We start from the raw sequence: 21,924 nt of genomic DNA, 5'->3' as shown, positions 1-21,924 counted from the left end.
GGATTGGAGCCCTTTCTCCAGTTTATTTTTGTCTCCTCCCAAAGATGCTTGAGATCAGCACTCCTCAGTCGCTCGAGGAGGACTTTTTCCACGTAAAGTCTTTGTATCGCGTGCGCGGTCTTGAGATTTGTTGCGTCGGGCACTCCTCTTTTTGTAGACAAAGTGTATGGCAACAGTTGAAGAGCAGTTAGGACTAGCCCTTAGAGTTTTCTGCTCTTGAAGTGGTCTTTCTGCAGCTTCTCCACACCACGAAGTCACCAGTTCAGCTTCTTCAGCTAAGGATTCTTCTGGCTTTGATTCTGCACTCCTACCTCTGTTTGTTGCCTGTTGGGCAGCTGTAGGTTTGGCTAGTGCTTTCTTTGGTGGCTCAAACTTCGTAAATTTTGTTTTGAAGTTGCGTGGAGTCCCCAACTCTCACTGTACCCTTGTCCTTACGGGCATTAGTTACTGTGGGATACTGGTGCTTGGGCAGAGCCAATACCTTTTTCCATATTGGAGGAATCTGTATCAGAGTCTCCTTCATATTCTGGAGCTCTGTAATTTTTGTCGTCAAGGTTGCCGCTGCGTCTGTTTTCTCCTTGGTGTACTGACTCAAGGGAATGGAACAGTCTCTCTGTCTCTCCAGCTGTTGCTCCAGTTTCTGAGCCTTCTCACGCTCCCTCTCATACAGAGTCACCTGGTATCGAAGCTCCACTTCCAACGATGCTCTGAAGACATGCAGCGTGGCCTTTAGCTCATCATACTGCTCTGTGGGGACGTACTGGGTATTCAGACATTCCTGCAGCGCTTGTACCTCTTTAGCAGCCTGCAGTTTTTCTTCCTGTAGCGTTTGCTGCTTCTCCTCAGCATACTGGAGGTGTGTACGCAGACCTTGCAGTTGGTTCTGCAGTCGGTGCTCTGCGTCAAACTTTTCCTTGACGTCTTCTGTTAACTGAAAATTTTCTTCTTTCAGTTTTAAGTTTTCTCTTTTTAATCTTGAATTTTCTCCTTTTTCAGTCTCTGTATTCTTCAGGGCCTCTTTGCAGTCCTCCTTCCATTTATGCACATCTGCTTTGAGAATGACAATCTCCTGGCGTGAGACTTCCTTCTCTAGGTTGAGGGTCTGAAGCTCCTTCTGAGAGACTTTGAGATCTGTTTCAAGATTACCAATAGTTTCTTTAGCAATGTCCAGCTCCTCAGTGAGACTGTGTAGTTCCTTTCTGGAAACTTCCAGGTCTGTGCGGCAGCTGTTGGTCTCATGATGTGAGGCATCCAGTGCTCTGCGGAGTGTCTGAACCTCTTTCTGAGATACGTCCACCTCTATCCGGACACTGTTGACCTCCTGTTGTGAGGTATTCAGCTCTATGCGAAGAGTGTGAACCTCTTGCTGGAAGACTGTCATCTGCTTCAGTGCCACGGTAAGTGAAGAACTGCTTTTCTTTTTCTTTTTCCGCCTTTTTGATTTGGATGACACCGTCCCTTCAGGGATATTGGGGTCTCCATCTTCATTTGAAATTTTAGCAGCTTCATTATATACGCCAGGCTTTTCTTGCAGCTGCTTTAGCTGACAGAAATATTCGGTGATCCACTGCTCCCGCTCTGTCTCCTGCTGTTCATATTCGTCATCAAAGGGAGCGGTCTTTTCTGTTCGTGCCGAGTTCAGGTACCCCCACCATTCTTGGGGTGTTTTGTGGGTGTGACTCGGTTCGGGTTCCCCATAAGAGATGTCTTCCTCTTTATTGGACTGGAAGGGACACTCTTCTGTGGGGTAGGGTTCATTACAGGAACGCTGCATCTTGTCCTCCATTTTTAGGCTATCAGGTGTAATTTTCTTCCTGACCTCAGGAGGCGCTATTGCAGCTGTTGCCACTGTATTTGCTAAAACCCCCAATTGTGGTAGTCCTACAGATGGGCATATTTTGCTTATAGAGGTCGTAGCTCTCACAGGCATCTCTGTAGACTTTTCTTTCTTGGGTAATTTTTTTTTTTCAATATCAGCAGTACTGTGCATGCATTTTCTTTTATCAGGTATACAAGATGTGCAGTTGCTAGGTAAAAAAGTCTATTTGCTATACACCATTTACTTGCTAGGTGCAATACCTCCGCTTCAGCAACAGAATTTGGTTTTCTGCCTGAGTTCTGTAATTTTCAGTCTCATCTTTGAGTATTTTGGCATTCACACTTCACACTTTGGGTGTCTGTTTTGCTCCCAAGATAATAGGCATACTTTTTTACTTGCAGAAAAAAAAAACATTCTTTGCAGTGGACTCAACACTCAGCAATTGGCTTTGAAAAACCTTTTTCTTTATAGGGCAATTTTACACTCAGCATTTGTTTGCTAAAAATTCCCCTGCTTCAGCACAGTCTTGTATCAATTTTCACACTTTTCTGCATATACTCCATTCACAGCTTGTAGCCATATGCGGTGTGGCAACCTTTATTTGCAAAATCAGTACCACTCGTGGGTCACCATCTGTATTCACTGCTTCAGCGAAACTTTTGAAAACAACAAACACCTATCCCTTTTAAGGGCTGACTCACTTCTTGAACCCTAACTATGGCTGGAAGGCAACACCCCTATTTCAATTACCATATTACGCTTTATGATGGGCAAATAAAGTTTTAGCTGCTTCAGCAGTCTCTCTCCTCTTGGGATTGGGGCAAAGAGTCCATCTGTGGTTTTGTAAGTTTCAATGCAGTGTAAGTTTCAGTGGTGTGTCCCTTTAACTCTGATCTCTGCTGCATGAAGGTTTTTTTCTCAGACTGTTTGTAGGCAAAAAGCATCAAAAAAAAATTTCACATAAAAATCTCTGGTCCTATTTAACTACAAGGACGCCTCTTGTCCCACCTCGGACACCATATGTAGACGGACGTTCACAGAGGTACACAATTAGGAGGCTTTATAATGTGACATTATAATAGGCTTTATTGTGCCTTTTCCTTTTCATCAGGAAGTTATCCAAACACAGGGGGGGGAACAAAGCTTCCATTCACTTGGGAGTATTTCTAGTGAAATCCTATGCAATTAGTTCACATCTTCATTAGTTAAGCATTTCTCCCAACCCCAAACACATAGCATGAAAATAAGCAGATATAGGCAGTCTCTTAATAATGAAAGTCTTATCTGTTAGCTTCTGTAGAGTAAGCTTCTCTGCTCTCCTGGAACCGCACCCGTGCGTGCACAGAAAATATCAGCATCCAGGTTTAGAAGTCTTGTTTGGTGTCTTGCAATCAGCTATGCTGGGCAGAGCTCAAGACATGTGCTGTCTCCAAAGGTCAGCTCTCAGTCAGAGCTAAGGAGTCACTTCCTGTCTCAAAGGCAGGCTTTTGTAAGCAATCTAATCAGGCAGGTGGTGTTTAGTAATTAACTACCACACTGCTAGATTAAAGGCACATTACTGAGCAGGGATAAGTCCCCTGTTACAATGGTATTGTGGGGATTGTGTTTGCGGGGGAGGGGGGTTGTGTGGTAATGTGCTAGGGGGTTGTGTGGTATTGTGCTGGGGGGGAGTGTATGGTATTGTGGGGAGTGTGTGTGGGGGGAGGGTTGAGGGAGAGAGTTTGAGTGAGGGGGACAGTATGTGAGCAAGAGAAGGTGGGTAGTGAGGGAGAGAAGGGGAGATAATTAAATTTGGGGGAGTGTGAGATGGGGGGTTGAGAGAAAGAAGGTGAACCTTGCACGGCCGCCAACATAGCAGGTAGAGCCCAGTGGATACTCTAGTCTTCGGCCCCAGGAAAGCTGTCGGCGGCCCTGGCTGCAGCGGCCGCTGAAGCCCTCTGTCTTCTTGTGATCTGGCCTCCTGTAGACACCGTGCCAGCTCCTGGAGATCCGACATACTGCGGTCTGTCTGAGATGAGTATGTGCTTCTGTGAGGAGATTTCCAGGGCCTGTCCCTCAGTCACAACATGTCCCCTGCTGCTGCAGTGGATGTAAAAACACAGTGAGGGGTGCAGAATGATCTCTCGCCCCTCACTGCATGCCTATATCTCCAAACCACAAGCCAGACCTATCGCCCATCCGGACTTTCACTGGTGACTAATAGGAGGGGGCAGGAGGGGGGGGAAGGGGAGCTGGGGCCTTGCGGTAATGCCTTCCTTCATATAGAGCTCAGCACTCTCTTTTTTCTTACATAATTCTTTCAGTGCTGATGAGATCTGCGAGAGCTTGCAGAGCAATGTGTCACAGTTCCCTCTAGAAACACTGAATGGCCTCACCGCCACAAAGACTTGGGCACAGGCTTTATAAAGATTAACCCAGGGGTTCTCAACATCTGTTCTCAAGATCCCCCAACAGGTCAGGTTTTCAGGATATCCCTGCTTCAGCACAGGTGGCTCAAACAGTGGCTACATCTTTGAGGACTGGATTGAGAACCCCTGCCTTAACCAATATACTATATGCATAAATTCACACACATTTTGAATACACAAATCAGTTCATGAAACAATACAGTACATGTAAGAAATTGAGTCCAACATCACTGCTTACACATCAGATCAACTGAAATCAAATCCTGGTGGAAACTTTGCTTTGTGCATGTTGATAATGATGTAAGTGGTGTACCCACTAGATATAAGTGTAACATTAAATCATTTGTGTCATTCTGGCACTTCACAATCCTATTTGTGGGAAAAAAATCACCGAACTGAATCGTCTACACTAAAAAAAAGTTCAGTCTTTTAGATCCACTCCAAAAAAACCTCTGTAATCAGACCCTAATTCTGCAACCACGAACAGATGTTTTACTTGTTCGCCAAAAATCACCAGGATTCAGGGGCAACGGCCCACTCATTTTATTTGCAAATGTGCTTAATGTGTTAATCATAACATCTATAATCACAAAGCTAACTGCTGACACACCGGTGCAATCCTAGGCGTCAGGACCTTGACATAAATCAGAGGTTCAATATCCTTTTTAAATAATTGTTAAATACTTAGGACCTCAAACTTAACGTGACAAATATGAATTGTGAATACAATTGGTTTAATTAGTAGATACAAAAGTAATTGGTTTCTGAATGGCATAAAAAAAAATCCCAATCTATCAATCTGTCATTATGGGGCTTATTCTATAGGCTGCAAGGTGTGATCAGCCTGAAACTCACATTGACTTGAATGGGAGTTTTCGGCAGATCATGGTGCAATTGGCCGCTTCGGAGCTTATAGAATAAGCCTCTAAGTCCCAGTTTCACCAAATAAATCTAAAAGCAGAAAAACATTTAGCCCTTTCCTAGCCCATTCTCTGGCCCTTACTCAGCATGTCTTATCCTTGCTCTGGAAGATTTCAGCTCTGTTCTTCTGAAGAAAGGTGAAGGCTTCATTGTAATTTCAGTAGGATCCTTTGAGTTGCCGTCTGAACCAGCATTACCGCTCTGTGGGATAAAGAGCTTTACCGTACGTGTTGATTTTTTTTTTCTAATGTTGCTAAAGGCAAAAATGGAGGAAATCCTTTAATGGAAAAGGACTAGTATGTTTGTTTGTACTCCAACATACAATAAAGAAACCTGCTTACCCTCTGTTACAACTTAAGCAATAGGGTGGCTTTAAAAAAAAAAATGAATGACTAATTCATGCCTGAGGGACAAACAACATTTGTGTAGTGAAGAAAACAAGCACTGCAATTAGGCAAAAAAAAACAAGTGAAAGGGACAGTACAAGTTGAAACACGTGTGGGAGAAAAAAAGTCTGTTAGGGTTTTATAATCTTTTTAATGCATGTTGTTATCCGCTGAACAAATGTTTCGTTTCAAAGAATGTGATTCCATTTTATTTTTTCATAGTTACTTTCCAGATGTGTGAAAATTGATCTGTATCACGCTGATCCTCCGTATGTCTATTTTTCCACATTATTCAAGTCATATCACCGTGAAATTAGGAGGCCCGTGTTTTAAGGATGTTTTAACTGTAGTGTAACATAAGCTCAAAATATGTTCCCATTGGTAGTATATGAAACCTTTTGGAACGCTGAATTATCATATTGAATTTCCATGACCCATTTATTTCAGCTGCCAAACAGAAATTATGCATGTAAAGACAGTAACACATCATTGAACCAGAAAGCAATCATACAGAGAGCGCACATTCCAGTTATAAAGCTATTTTTTTTACATTAAAGTCAAACTTTGTATGCAACTGAAATATATAGTTACATAGTTACATAGTTACATAGTAGATGAGGTTGAAAAAAGACGTACGTCCAAGTTCAACCTATGTTAAATTTAGACGACAGATACTTTATTCTATATTTGTATTTACAGTATATTGATCCAGAGGAAGGCAAAAAAAAAAACCCCAGTGAAATATCATCTAATGCTGGGGGAAAATATTCCAAATTCCAAATATTGGCAATCAGATTGCTCCCTGGATCAACATCCTTCCCATGTTTACTTATTTGGTATGTCCCTGTATAGCTTTCCTTTCTAAAAAGATGTCCAACCTTTTTTTTGAAGACATCCACTGTATCTGCGATCACAGTCTCCATGGGTAATGAATTCCACATTTTAACTGCCCTTACTGTAAAGAATCCTTTCCTTTGTTGCTGGAGAAATCTTCTTTCCTCCAACCATAAGGGATGACCCAAAGGTCCTTTGTACTGCCCTTGGGATGAATAGTTCTTTTGAAAGCTCCTTGTATTGTCCCCGAATATATTTGTATATAGTTATCATATCCCCTCTTAGACACCTCTTTTGTAATGTAAACACATCTAATTTAGTTAGCCTCTCCTCATAAGTCACAGTATCAATCTCCTTTATTATATTTGGTGGCTCTTCTCTGCACTCTCTCTCTCATTCCAGAATGTCTTTTCTATGGAGTGGTGCCCAAAAGTGTACTGCATATTCAAGGTGTGGTCTTACTAATGCTTTGGAGAGGGGCATAATTATGCTTACTTCCCTTCCATTCCCCATTTAATGTAAGATAAGATCTTATTTGCCTTTGCAGCTACTGCAAGACATTGGCACTATTGCAAAGCCAGCTATCTACAAGCACTCCTAAATCCTTCTCCATCAAGGATTCACCTGATTTTCCCCCATTTAATTTGTAAATCACCTGCTTACTTTTGTTTCCCAAATGCATAACCTTACATTTATCTGTATTAAACCTCGTCTGCCATTTACCTGCCAAAGTTTCCTGTTTATCCAAGTCCTCCTGGAGAGAAATTACATCCTGCTCTGATTCTATTACCTTACACAATTAAGTATCATCAGCAAAGATGGAGACTTTGCTCTCGATGCCAACCTCAAGGTCATTAATAAAAAAGTTAAAAAGCAGGGCTCCCAGTACTGATCATTGAGGTACTCCGCTCACAACTTTAGCCCAACCTGAAAAAGTTCGAGTTATGACAACTCTCTGTTGTCTATCCTTCAACTAGTTTTCAATCCAGGTACAAATATTTTTACTGAGTCCAAGTTGCTTTATTTTGTACACTAACCTCTTGTGTGGAACCTGTAAGGGTTCTAGTCCAGGCTTTGGCTGGAACCTGCCCTTACCTAGCCGCTGTTCCTGAGGCTAGTCTCTTCCTGTGGCTTCCCTGTTACCTGTTTGGATTCCTCTGTTGCTGACCCCGGACCGTGACCCCGACCTCGCTGCTTTCTGCCTGCCCTGACCTTTTGCCTGTTGCCTGGACTTTGCACCACTGCTGCCAACCCTTACCTCCTGCCTGCTTACCGACTGCGGATACTCTAACAGGACTCTGTCCCTGGGCTCTGGTCCGTTATTCGGCATCCCTACCTCAGCCCTGCGGGTCCGCCTCCTGATCGGAGACAAGCACTGTCACAGAACCGTATCAAAAGCCTTTGCAAAATCTAAGTAGACCACATCAACTGCATTACACTGGTCTACATTCCTACTTACCTCCTCAAACAAACTAATACGGTTAGTTTGGCATGATCTACCTCTATCCTTCATAAATCCATGCTGACTATTACTAATAATTGTGGTTTCAATTAGGTGTTCGTGAATATTATCACATACTAAACCTTCAAGTAGTTTCCCCACTATTTCACCTTATGAATGAAAATATTTCTCAATCAAACAAACTTACTCCAAAATGCACACATCCACATCCATATCTAAGAAACTGTTATTTTATCAGAAAAATATAAAGGAATTCATGATGTGCTAAGGAGTTGTGTAGTTGTGAGCCATGGCCGTAGTTTTCCTTGTTTTCATTGCATACCATAATCGCACTGGGTCCCACTGCCAAGGTGTCTGAATCAGAAGAACTTGTAGGTAACTATTATATATTTTTTTTTAATGATTTTTAGAATAAATGTACAGGTACTCATTTTAACAATTATCCATTTTAAATTATTATGTTTATAAAGATGCATTCATTATTTAACTGAGGCACTAGCTCACCGTATGTGGTGAGAGTCACTGTTATTGAACATGTACATGTTCCAGTACTAATGGACACTAAAAAAATTTAAAACACTCTGCCAATAAAACTCATGCCTATTAAAAGGTATAGAACTGTACTACTTAGAGCAGGGGAGTGCAAACGGGGGGGGGTGAGAGGGTTGCACAGCACTTACAGAGGCCCCGCGCTGTTCCCCAAAGCATGTAAATTAAATGCTGGGAGAGGACACGCAAGGCCTCTGTAAGTTCCCTTACCTGACCTCCGGCGGCTTCTGGCACGCGTCAGCATGGCAATGCGGCGTCAAATGACGCAGCGGGGTCACGTGACTTTATGTTGCCATGGCAATGTGACGTCACATGACATTATGATATCAGAAGACGCTGGCGAATCGGTAAAGGGGGCGAAAGGGCGAGCAGGGGGGAGAGCAGGCGGGGGGCGCACGCTGAAAAGTTTGCACACCCCTGACTTAGAGCACAGTTCGTGTGATTTACACAATGTAGCTATCCATATTAACGGATGTGTATTGTTTGAAGCACTTCCCTGAATAGATTTACAAATGGCAATTTTACTAAGTGGTGCTATGCCATACAACACGTTACAGGCATACCCCGGTTTAAGGACACTCACTTTAAGTACACTCGCGAGTAAGTACATCTCGCTCAATAGGCAAACGGCAGCTCACGCATGCGCCTGTCAGTACATCCTGAACACCAACACCAGCTCCCTACCTGTACCGAAGCTGTGCGCAAGCGGGGAGACTATTGAGCCTGTTACACATGCGTTATTTACATCAGTTATGCACGTATATGATTGCAGTACAGTACATGCATCGATAAGTGGGGAAAAGGTAGTGCTTCACTTTAAGTACATTTTCACTTTACATACATGCTCCGGTCCCATTGCGTACGTTAATGCGGGGTATGCCTGTACAGCACATTCAGGTTAATGGGCCCTAAGGTATCTTCTACCAATGAAAGAAGTCTAATGCAGTAGCAACGTTTAACACTATATGGCCCATATTCTAAGGTGACCTTCCTCATGGGAACACATTTTTTTTTTGGGCCAGGCCCAGATCATTTTTTCAAATCAGCCATTAGTTCTAGCATTCACGCAGGTGAGGTGTTTGGGCAGAATGCTGAAGTATTGTAGCGAACATTCATTTTCATACACATGCTGTGACCATACAGTTAGTACAGACCCCTTTCATTAATCATACAACGTGCTACAGCCCTGCTCTGATCTGTGCAAAAGGGGCTTCGTTATAATAAACCGTCTTTATTATTCTCCTGCTTATTCCTTTTTGTCTTAGTTAGCGATGCAAATGAGCCCATCCTGGCACACCAAAAGCACAATATGAGCTAATTGGCTCAAACGCTCACACACCTGTTTTCCTAATGGGTGTGTGCAAGTTGGCAGCATTACTTCCCATTCATCCGTTAAAAATCCAGGCTGTAGTGGTTATTGCCAAAATATAGGAAGCGTATGCAATACTTGAGTAGATGTTTCTCATATGACCTTTAAGCACAATGGGGGATAGAGCTTCCGTCCTAACAGTAAACATGCCCAATATTTAACCTCCATGCGCCACGTTGTTACATTGTTAATGTCTTACATTAAGGATAGCAATGTATATTAATGGAATATTATAATTTTTTTCCTACTGATCACACATTGAAGTGTAATAGAAAAGCCTTGGCTTCTGACATAACGAATCACAATCTAACTTACTGTCCTAATCTCCAACTAACTTAGATTGTAAGCTCTTTGGGGGAAGAGTTTTCCTTTGCCTTATGTTGTAATTTACCTGTTGCATTGATTCCCATTGATTGTAATGCATCTACCTCCTATTGTTATGTTGTGTGATTAGCGCTATATAAATAAAATTACACGTACATATACTCATCTCACTTCTTGAACTTTGCTCAGAGCCATCTGCTTCTATCCGCCTGCCAGGAGCTCTTGTTTACTTCTCATCTCTTTTCCCACCAGTATTTGCCAGCCTCCCTCTACCCTATCTTTATTTAATGTAAATTTATACTTATGGTATGTAAACACCAGTCCCCAAATGCAGTGCACTCACTGTACCCCGAACCCAGTGTTTTTCAACCTTTTGTCTCTCGGGGCACCCCTAACCCCTACTACAGGATAAGGTCACAGAAAACACAGAAGAAAGAGACAGTCAGAGGGGGCAGGGAGTAAGAGGGGCAGATGGGGTAGGGGAGTCAGAGGGGGCAAGTAATCTGAGGGGGCATGGAGTAAGAGGTGCTGAGTCAGAGGAGTCATGGGGGCAGAGGGGGCAAGAAGTTACAGGAGACAGAGGGGATAGTGGAGTTAGAGGGGGCAGGGAGAAACAGGATTTAGAGGGGGCACGGGAGTCAGATGGGCCATGGGAGTCAGATGGGGCACAGGAGTCACAGAAGTCAGAGGTGGCCGGGGAGTCACAGGAGTCAGAGGTGGGCCGGGGAGTCACAGGAGTCAGAGGGAAGTCAGGGGGGGCAGGCAGTCATAAGGGGCAGGTTAGTCAGAGGGGACAGGGAGACACAGGAGTGAGAAGGGGCAGCGAGTGACAGGAGTCAGGGGGCAAGGAGTCGCCGGACAGTCACAGAAAACACACACACACAACAGGACAGTCATATAAAACACACACACTTTACGGCTTGGCCACATCTGAGCACATACACACCCACAAGTAATATTTTTAAAGAGACAGTGAGACACTCTGGTGTGACCCTTTTCCTTAACCGGGGGGATAGAGGTGTTACATATATATATAGATCAAACATATATATACCGAAAGTGAATCCCTGCGCTTCTCCCATTGGGATAGCAATAAATGGGGAATATATGTACAGTATATATATGGTGTAAAAATCTATAAGATAAAGGAGACTGTTGGTTTACATCCTTTGATCAAATAATGCCAAGCCTGCTAACCACATCAAGGTAAGTCTCTATACTGTAGCAGGTCCCTACGCTAAATGCATACTAATGTTATGTGAAATAAACCCAGAAGGGGTTAATATATCCAAGCATATGCTTATATAACATAGTGCAGTTAAAAACTGGTATATACCAGTTTGCAAGTAAAGTGAATAGTGAAATACAGGGACCATCAGGAAATATTTGGAGACATAATGGTCCATAGCAAACACCTGACAGTTTGCGAATTATGGGTCTGGAGGTCATTCCTCCTTCTGTATTAGCTGGTGATCAGTTCAAACTCCTCTCTAGAAGGGAGAGTTTTTGGATATTTAAGTTAAATTCTCTGGTGCCCTATGGGTTGAATGAGAACCTTGGCATTAGCACTATTGTTTAGGATGTCAGGCTCCCTGTTCCATCAGTCTCTCCCCCTGTTTTGATTAACATTTAATATTTAGCATCCTGAGTTTTAGTAATTTTAATTCTTGAGCTTTTTAGTGTTAATAGATTTTACATTTAAGTTTAGACTATTTTATAATTATTGTTCATTTATTTAGTATTTTTATATCACCTGTTAGTTATTGCATGTCTATTTTCTATTTATTTTATTCATGTATATTATTTGTTCAAGTTGATTGATTGCCAAATGTCCTAAGAACATTGTGACACTCTATTATTTATTTATTTATTATATAACCCTTTATTTTCTCATTTGTTGTCTGTTATACCCATGCTTATTGTATTCATGTTTATTAGGTTCAGGTTTATCAATTAAATTTGTGACCAATTATACTCTAGCATGAGTATGTGTCCCCTGTACCATGCTGTTTCAATAAAGTATATTTTTAAACTACACCTTGCTGGTCCTCTACCCTATTTTGCTGTGCACCGCAGGAATCTTTGGATTTCAACTTCTATATACTCTAGCATGTAGGGTATATATTTCTGGTTTACTCTAGATGTCATATTCCCCGGACGAAATCGGCAAGCGCTGACGAAACGCGTAGGGTCTGACGTCACCACGTTGATCACGTGGTGCTCCCGCGCTATTTTGGACACTTGAATACCGGAGGATTTGTCTTGTTGCTGTGCCGGTATAACAGCGGAAGTAGGGTCTGACCAGCTACACTTGCCTTAAGCCTGGATTGATCGGGACTTCATTGCTGTCGCCGCTAGGGTTTGAGAATACTTGCAGCCTTCGCCGGTGGGTCTGCAGGGGTGCAGGGATAGTGAGTTATTGGCGGTCCCACCCCCTTCCCATCTGGGTTACGTCATAACACAGACACCTAAAGATACCTTTACATGAATTTTTCATTTTCTATCTTGTAAGGGTGCATTGTTTAGCACACATCTATTTTAATAAATATATACCTTTCTGCATCATTGAAGTTATTGCACTAGGGAGTGCGCTTTTTTCCTTTCTCTTTTTACATAGTGACCTTGGGGAGTGATTCTCCCTTGGATGCAGCAGCCCCCCTCATCATCAAATTTATCTGGCTTTTTGGTTTCACCATATATTTGAGTGAAGATTGATTCCATCTGTTGGATGCCTTCTGGACTGGACTTTATCCGTTTCTGGTATTTTGGTTTATTTTGAGTGTATCATATATATATATAGGGAACCATGTTAAAAATGGTTATTGAGGCAAAAAGTGACACTGTGTGCTCATTTGCATGTCATTTCCCAGAATCCCTTGCTGCAGTGGAAGTGCTGTATGCTGGGTGATAATGGGGAAAGGCGGGGTTGCAGACCTGCCTAAGACATGCAGATGAGCATACAGTTATATTTGCATATTTGCTTTCCTGTGGAGGGTTTTTGTCACTTTTATTACTCACCATAACTTAACTCAGTATTATGGTTTAGCCTATCCCATAGCCTCTCTTGCATTCCCAGTAAAATCAACCCCACACTGATGAGACCCATCAAGGTCGAAACGGCTGTCTGTGGGTGGTTTTCTGGGTATGCACCTTAACCCTGGCTGTGCTCAAAGCTGTGACCATGCAGCAAGCTTAAGCCTATAGGGAACCATGTTAAAAATGGTTATTGAGGCAAAAAGTGACACTGTGTGCTCATTTGCATGTCATTTCCCAGAATCCCTTGCTGCAGTGGAAGTGCTGTATGCTGGGTGATAATGGGGAAAGGCGGGGTTGCAGACCTGCCTAAGACATGCAGATGAGCATACAGTTATATTTGCATATATATATATATATATATATATATATATATACACACACACACATTTATTAAGGTTATGGTGGGTAAAAAAAGTGACAAAAAACCCTCCACAGTATAGCATATAGCAATTGCATGTCATTTCCCAGAATACCTTGCTGCAGTGGAAGTGCTGTGTGCTGGGCGATAATGGTTGTCTAAGACATGCAAATGAATATACAGGAATATTTACAATTGCTATATATATATATATATATGTGTGTGTGTGCAACGGATATTCCCCCCCCCCCCCCCAATCGCAGATATGGTGTGGGTGCGGAGAACATACAGTGTTACCAGGTGTGGTGCATATACCTGTAGGCTCACAGGAGGGCTGAGCCTCCGCCAGTGAGAGCCTGGGGTGAATCCTCTGGAACGTTCTCGGTTTCAGCGCCTCCACCTATGTAGGATTCTATGGGAATGTAGAATGGCCCTAACATAGGAACCCACCCAGGAAACCACATACACCAGTATTATGTATAACAGGTTTACTGAATGAACAAAGAATACTCTTACATCAGAACAACGGGTGTCCCTCTCTAGAGGCGACACTAACTGCGGCGTCGCGCAGGACGCTTCCCCAACACCGGATGATCCCACCCCGTGTCCATAGGATCCCCACCCAATGTCCCGCACTCTTGCAGAGAGAGAATATGGGTGACTGCGCAGTCACTATTAAACTAAGGGCCCGTTGGTGCACTGGTGGATTTAATAGTACCTGCCCGAGCACTCCCGTACTCGGATCTCCAACTGGCTTCGCAAAGGTTCTGTCGTTCTGGGATCCCGTCTGATCCGGTCCGGTGAATCCTTGATTGGGGTCCGCAAGATAGTCTTTCTCTCTGGGCGTAGACTTGAGCTCAAGTCTCCTTTCAGGAAGTGCAGCGTCCGCTGTGTCCCTGTCTATCACTGGCACTACATGACACGCGCTATACTATAGGCCGTCCCTACAGCACAGCAACCTGTAATGGCTTTTGGGAAAACTCCTAGGGCCTACGGGGTAGCCTATCTTATGCAGGGGTCCCTGACCCCCTGCACCCACACTACCTCCTCCCGTACTACCCGAGTACCCTCTGCCTCACTATTAACTAACTGGTCCCAGCGCCTGCAGCAACAAGCTGTGATCCACTGGATGCTTGCAGCCAACGTGCTGCACAACACTGTGCCTGCCTGTCAGACCTCACGGCACTGACAGCCGTGACCCTGACAAGACAGCACACTAACACTAAGGGCAGCGTCCCTATCTTGGGCCGTCCCTTATAATTACCCACTAACTGGTGGGGAGTTGGGGCCTACCTGGGATGTGGGTACTATCTGGGTGCAAGAGCTGCACTCGCTCCCTGCACCCTTCCTTCCCTCACAGCTCCCCAGCTCCAACTCTAGCGTGCTGCAAGCCCGCGAAAATGTATCTCTTTGCTTTTAGGAAGATCCTAAGCCCTATTGGCTCCCTGGCGTCATGGGGCTGCTCCCGAGGCTCATGGGACTTGTAGTCCCTTCCAAGAGCCTTCCCTGGTAGGCTAGGGCCTCGTGGGCTTACTCAGCGCTGTCCTGCGCATGCGTGATCTCTCGGGGGCCGTCGAGACTTCCTCAGTGTTTCCCTACTCTGCTCCTGCACTCGCACGACTCTAACTGACTCTGAGGAACCTTCTGCGCTTGCGCGACCACTGCGCATGCGCGAGCTAGGGGGCAATGGTGTCGCCCTCGCCGCCCGGCTCCGGGAGCCCGGTGACACGATCGCGGCCTTGGCAACCGGCCGCACGCGTCCCCGGCAACCCCCGAGCCGGAGCCTGACCGCCCTCACCCCTGTGATCGCCGGGCGGGGCCACCATAGAACTCGGCGGCACCCGCGATCTGACACGAGGTAAGGGGGGTGCTGACAGGCAAGGGAGACATGGCTACATCCTCCAACTGGTGAAAAACCCAATGCCCTCGCTTGGGGAACGACATTATTCGACATAATTTTACACAATGAAAAATTGCATTGAATAAACGGTACACTTAACAGGGTGACTTTAACCTCACTGAAACATGGCATATCACGCCCAATAATACCTGACGCTAGCTGAGACCATTTGTGGAGTTCTCCTAACTGATCAGGTGGGGGTACCTCACTTTTGCGTCCGTGAGCCTCCCCCAGAAAAATCTCTTGGAGAGCCCGCTCGGGGATAACAGTCACAGGGTTCTTACTATTTCCTCCCCCTGGTGGACGGAATAGTAGCATGTCTTTTAACCAGGCCTTTACCCTGTCATCCGCGGCATGGATGCGATAGACCGGTAGGCCAGGTCCTTTCCCGCGGTCCACCACCTGGTGAATGGAGCGCTCCTTTTTGGGCTTAATGGAGCGCTCCTTTTAGGGCTTAAAGGAGGCAATGTTTACTAAATCCCTTGCCACACAGTCCTTGTCCCTACATACTTGTGAATCTTCCACTGGGAAGCGAGCAATGGACAATGTCTCCTTTTCACCCTACAGGGGGTAAAGGGTAGATACCTTACCACAGCGGTGATTCACGGTGGCCAAAAGGTCCTCGGGGACGCTGTCAGTTCCCACCTCGGCTGTCTTGGGGCCTGCCCACAACACTTCTGGAACATTCCACTCACTGTCTTGAAACTCGGGAGCGTTGGATCCCAGTCCTGGGACCATTTGAGTTGGAGCGCACGGGCTCTCACTCAGATCAGGAACCTTAATTCTGGCCTTTTTCACAGTCACCTCCATCGGAGCCTGTGGGGAGTTAGGAGGTTCCTCACCACTCCGCTGGCTTGCAATGGGTTTCTCTTCATCTGGCCCCGTCTCTGGATGTCCCTCCGACACACTGGGAGTCACCACGGCTGGGAGCTTCTTCCGCGGCTCCGGCTGCACCACTGCTTGCTGCTGAGGGATATCGAGGCGCAATGGTTCCACAGCAGGGTCCGTCGCTGATACTTCAGCTTCACGTGGGTGGTCCGCCGACTGGCGCATCACCACAGCTGGTTGGCTGCTGTCTTTCTTCTTCACCTGGATGATTGGCGGTGGGTACTGGTCCACTCGCAGCACTGGACAGCTATCTTCTAAGGGAGACACCTCCGCCAGGAAGCGATGCCGAGTGGAGCCATTCGCCCTGGTGGCCAGACTTAAGGAGCTACCGTGCTCCGCGGTCACCTGGAGGCTCACACCTGACACCCCTGGGGCAGTCAACTCACCCTTGTCTTCCTTAGCAGGTACTGATCCCACGCCTGGGACCGATGGTACCTCTGTAGGCCGGACTGGCCATTGTAGGGCACACGGGCCCACAGCAGGCGAGGCAACCGACTCTTTGTCCTCTACTTCACTTGTCCTCTGTGGTTCCATCTGTGGTTCTGGCATTAGAACCGAATCTGGAACCGCGGTTAGGGCGCACGGGCCCTCTGTAGCTGAGGTAGGCTGGTTAGCCGCATCTTCCTCTGCGGGTTCCGTAGCACACAGCAGCACGGGTTTTAGGAACTGTACCCCGCAGCAGGCACACTTGGGACCCCAGGTCTGTTTGCCACCTGGGAAGTCACACTGGTTACAAACGCATCTTATACACCCCTCTTCCTCCACCACTGCCACCCGGTATTCTATTGGTAGCCTAAAGTGGTTAAAGTCCATACCACCAGACAAAGTCCTTTTGTAGGCACGGGCACACAAGAAAGGATACTTTCCCTTCTTTTGATCGCCATATTCCATACAACTGAGGGTGTGTTTCTCTGCATTCTGTACTTTCTTTAGTGGGAACAGCAGTTGCTGATTGCTGTTCACTGTGCTTGCTCCCCCTGGTGGAATTTAAAGGAGGGGCATGCTCTATCACTGAGTGGTTCGGGCTCTGCACTGAGTCACTCACATTGCAGGGGCGGAGCTCTGGTTTTCCCGCCAGTCCTGTGCAGATTTTTGCAACACAATTTAGTGCAGGCTTGCCGTCAGCAGCACGTGTGCTCTCCTGCTTTGGCGGGAGACGCCATTTTAGGTGTGACTCACTGGATGAGGGAGCCTCCATTTTGATCACAGTTCTGTTAACTACACTGCAGCTTTTTGCATAGATAAGAGTGTAGCCTCCTGGTGGGGCACCTAGGGCTGATAAAGTCAGAGGGGCATTTTCCCAGCATATTTCATGCTCCGCCCACATTAGTACGGCAGCCCAGTAACGAGGGACGCCATTCTTATGGTCTATCACCCACAATTGGTCTAGACCCAGGAGTTTCTTTAGGGCTTTCCAGATCCCACTCATCGGCACACGTGTGGAAACATTCCCTACGGCTACCACATGGCTGGGCTCCTCGTGGAGCTCTAAGGCCCATTCGCTCACTTGTTGCGGCGTGAGCGCAGACATGATGATTGTGACAGTAACTCATTTAGGATACTTAATAGGGCATCCCAGGTCTCTCTCAGCAGAGCCTCCAAATGTAACGGGTATTCCCCCCTCCCAATTGCAGATATGGTGTGGGTGCGGAGAACATACAGTGTTACCAGGTGTGATGCGTATACCTGTAGGCTCACAGGAGGGCTGAGCCTCCGCCAGTGAGAGCCTGGGGTGAATCCTCTGGAACGTTCTTGGTTTCAGCGCCTCCACCTATGTAGGATTCTATGGGAATGTAGAATGGCCCTAACATAGGAACCCACCCAGAAAACCACATTCACCAGTATTATGTATAACAGGTTTACTGAATGAACAAAGAATACTCTTACATCAGAACAATGGGTGTCCCTCTCTAGAGGCGACAATAACTACGGCGTCGCGCAGGACCCTTCCCCAACCCCAGATGATCCCACCCCGTGTCCATAGGATCCCCACCCAATGTCCTGCACTCTTGCAGAGAGAGAATATGGGTGACTGCGCAGTCACTATTAAACTAAGGGCCCGTTGGTGCACTGGTGGATTTAATAGTACCTGCCCGAGCACTCCCGTACTCGGATCTCCAACTGGCTTCGCAAAGGTTCTGTCGTTCTGGGATCCCGTCTGATCCGGTCCGGTGAATCCTTGCTTGGGGTCTGCCAGGGGCGGTCCCACCCTGAAGATAGTCTTTCTCTCTGGGCGTAGACTTGAGCCCAAGTCTCCTTTCAGGAAGTGCAGCGTCCGCTGTGTCCCTGTCTATCACTGGCACTACGTGACACGCGCTATACTATAGGCCGTCCCTACAGCACAGCAACCTGTAATGGCTTTTGGGAAAACTCCTAGGGCCTATGGGGTAGCCTATCTTATGCAGGGGTCCCTGACCCCCTGCACCCACACTACCTCCTCCCGTACTACCCGAGTCCCCTCTGCCTCACTATTAACTAACTGGTCCCAGTGGCTGCAGCAACAAGCTGTGACCCACTGGATGCTTGCAGCCAACGTGCTGCACAACACTGTGCCTGCCTGTCAGACCTCACGGCACTGACAGCCGTGACCCTGACAAGACAGCACACTGACACTAAGGGCAGCGTCCCTATCTTGGGCCGTCCCTTATAATTACCCACTAACTGGTGGGGAGTTGGGGCCTACCTGGGATGTGGGTACCTATCTGGGTGCAAGAGCTGCACTCGCTCCCTGCACCCTTCCTTCCCTCACAGCTCCCCAGCTCCAACTCTAGCGTGCTGCAAGCCCGCGAAAATGTATCTCTTTGCTTTTAGGAAGATCCTAAGCCCTATTGGCTCCCTGGCGTCATGGGGCTGCTCCCGAGGCTCATGGGACTTGTAGTCCCTTCCAAGAGCCTTGCCTGGTAGGCTAGGGCTTCGCGGGCTTACTCGGCGCTGTCCTGCGCATGCGCGATCTCTCGGGGGCCGTCGAGACTTCCTCACTGTTTCCCTACTCTGCTCCTGCACTCGCACGACTCTAACTGACTCTAAGGAACCTTCTGCGCTTGCGCGACCACTGCGCATGCGCAAGCTAGGGGGCAATGGCGGCGCCCTCGCCGCCCGGCTCTGGGAGCGCCAGGAGCCCGGTGACGCGATCGCGGCCTTGGCAACCGGCCGCGCGCGTCCCCGGCAACCCCCGAGCTGGAGCCTGACCGCCCTCACCCCTGTGATCGCCGGGCGGGGCCGCCATTGAACTCGGCGGCACCCGCGATCTGGCACGAGGTAAAGGGGGTGCTGACAGGCAGGGGAGACATGGCTACATATATATATATATATTTGCTATTGTGGTACTTATTTATTGTATACAGTCCTGGTCATAGAACTTTTCAGACATGACTCCCTGCCCTTTAGAGCTTACAATCCAATTTTGCTGCCTGAGACACAGGGAGAGATTTGAACTGGTTTCACCCATTACGTTACCACTAAACTACTTCTAAATAATTGCAGTTTATAGAAAATTAAGCACTAGACAGACTATGCACAGCCCTCTACCTTTAAAGCCAAAGTTCTTACAACAGTCTCCGAAGACATATTTCTTTGATTTTTGTTGAATTTGTATTTCCAGAGGTCTGTCCACACTGATATTCAGTGGGGTCTTTCTTTAAGGACTTGCATACACATGAATAGCAACAGGGAGTTACATTTATATTAAATATATTTATGTAAGTAGAAGCATTCCTGCAGCCAAATCGGGGGTGTAATCCTTGCAGTGCATTTTTGGCTAACTCATGTTAGCAGGTATAATTTGCACCTTATACTCATGCACTTGAAGGAACAAACTAATGAACTTTATAGCAGATGTTTTAACCCAGTGTCAAAAAAAAAAGATACAATTATTATTTGTTTTTCAATAGTCACAAGAAAATGTGTTTTCGGGTCAGGACCACGTCACCCCTTCTCCCATCTGTTCAAACAGAGCACAAAGATATAAAAATAGGTGAGAATAGTCACAGCATTTTATTTATAAGAGTGGTTATAACACAAAGCAGCAATCTTCTCAATAATTTATTTATTCCCAGGTTTGCTTTCTTACACCTGGGAAACGTCAACTTCAGGAGATATTCCCTTCCGACATAGCAGCGTTCTTGGGAACTTTCCTCAGACAGGAAATATCTAGCAAGCCAATCAACAATTGTGACCTATATCACGGTTTCTGACTCAGAAAAAACTTGGCAGCCATCTTGGCAAATTAACTGTTTTTAAACATGCCTCTATGTATCAAGGCAATTCTGGAACAAAACCAGGGCATTTTCACCTTGCACTTATGTATCAAATCAAAAATATTTCCCCATTTGCAAAAGCTTGCACCTTGGGGAGTGTCAGTAGAAGGGGTTACATGCTACGCAGATTAAAATGAGATGCATCTCACACTGCGTCTCTGTGCTCCATTCTTTTTGCCTTTTATTTGCCCCATAAAAACCTCCATATACAGTACGAAGTGGTGTAAGGGTAACATTTTCCATCAGATGTAAGAAACGTTTCTTAAATACGTAGCAATTTTGCTCCAAAGAACAAAGCAGTGTGTCTAAACACATGTTTCTCTAAGTTGATAGATATACCCCTCTAACTTTTCATCAACAGTATGGTTGGTCACCATAGCCACACACTATGAGATATACTAGTTCAGAAATAACCTATTAGGCCCCAAAAGATCGGAACCTTGGACTGTAACACTCGGATACAGCAGCTCTGGCTGCAGGCTAGATTGACTGCTGGCAGCTTTTTTCTACGGAGCTGCACAGGGTAAAATGAAGGGCCTGCTATTGCTGCATCTGTTTGCAATTAGACTCTTGGACACACCCCTGAGCTTCCTTTATAAGGTGACTGTTTCCTGCTCCCAGACCATGTGGCTCAGATGTGCTGGCAGTCTGTGCCTGTTCTTGTTTGCCGCTTTCTCTGACTTACAATATGTCCTGACCTCAGCCTGCTTTGACCTCACTCCTGTTGTCAGCTCTTCTCTGTGCTGAGGAGTCTTAGTGGTCATGACCTGTTGCATTTCTGACAATGTTCCTGTCTGCAACCTATCCCTATCTATGGAGCATCCTAATCTTTAGCTTAATAGCAAAAACTTTATTTCATATAGCACTTTTCTCTCAATGGGACTCAAAGCACTTCACAATTCCAGTGCAGAGCGCGGTACCCAGAACATAAGATTTTTACAGACACATCTTGCCTTCCCTGACCTTGGCCTGTCCCTGATCAAATGGGGATACAAGGTCGTAGCACCAACAATTCAATGAACCACCAAGCGGTATAACAAAAACGGCACTATTGCACCAATAGTAAAGTTAAAATGGAGCAATAAAATCAGCTAATCCTACGCGTTTCGTAGCTCCCGCTACTTCATCAGGGTAAAGTTTGGCAATGAATTCAGTCTGCATTAAGTATACCTCCCTCTGCCCGTATTGGACAGTGATTAATTAATCGCTCCCAATCAGAATCATAATAGGAAGGGGGTGGAAAAGAGGAGGGGTAACCCAAGCAGATCAACAATTCACTGGCAAAAGCACATAAAAACACATTTTTTATTATTAACTTATAAAATTGAAATAGGAAATTCAAATAGGAACCTAAATAAAAAGAAAACAATATTAATAACAAAATCTTAATTGATAAAATGGCAGACAAATTTAC

The sequence above is a fragment of the Ascaphus truei genome, chromosome 4, assembly GCF_040206685.1.
Source record: "Ascaphus truei isolate aAscTru1 chromosome 4, aAscTru1.hap1, whole genome shotgun sequence".
Taxonomy (NCBI): domain Eukaryota; kingdom Metazoa; phylum Chordata; class Amphibia; order Anura; family Ascaphidae; genus Ascaphus; species Ascaphus truei.
This window is presented reverse-complemented; position numbering follows the sequence as displayed.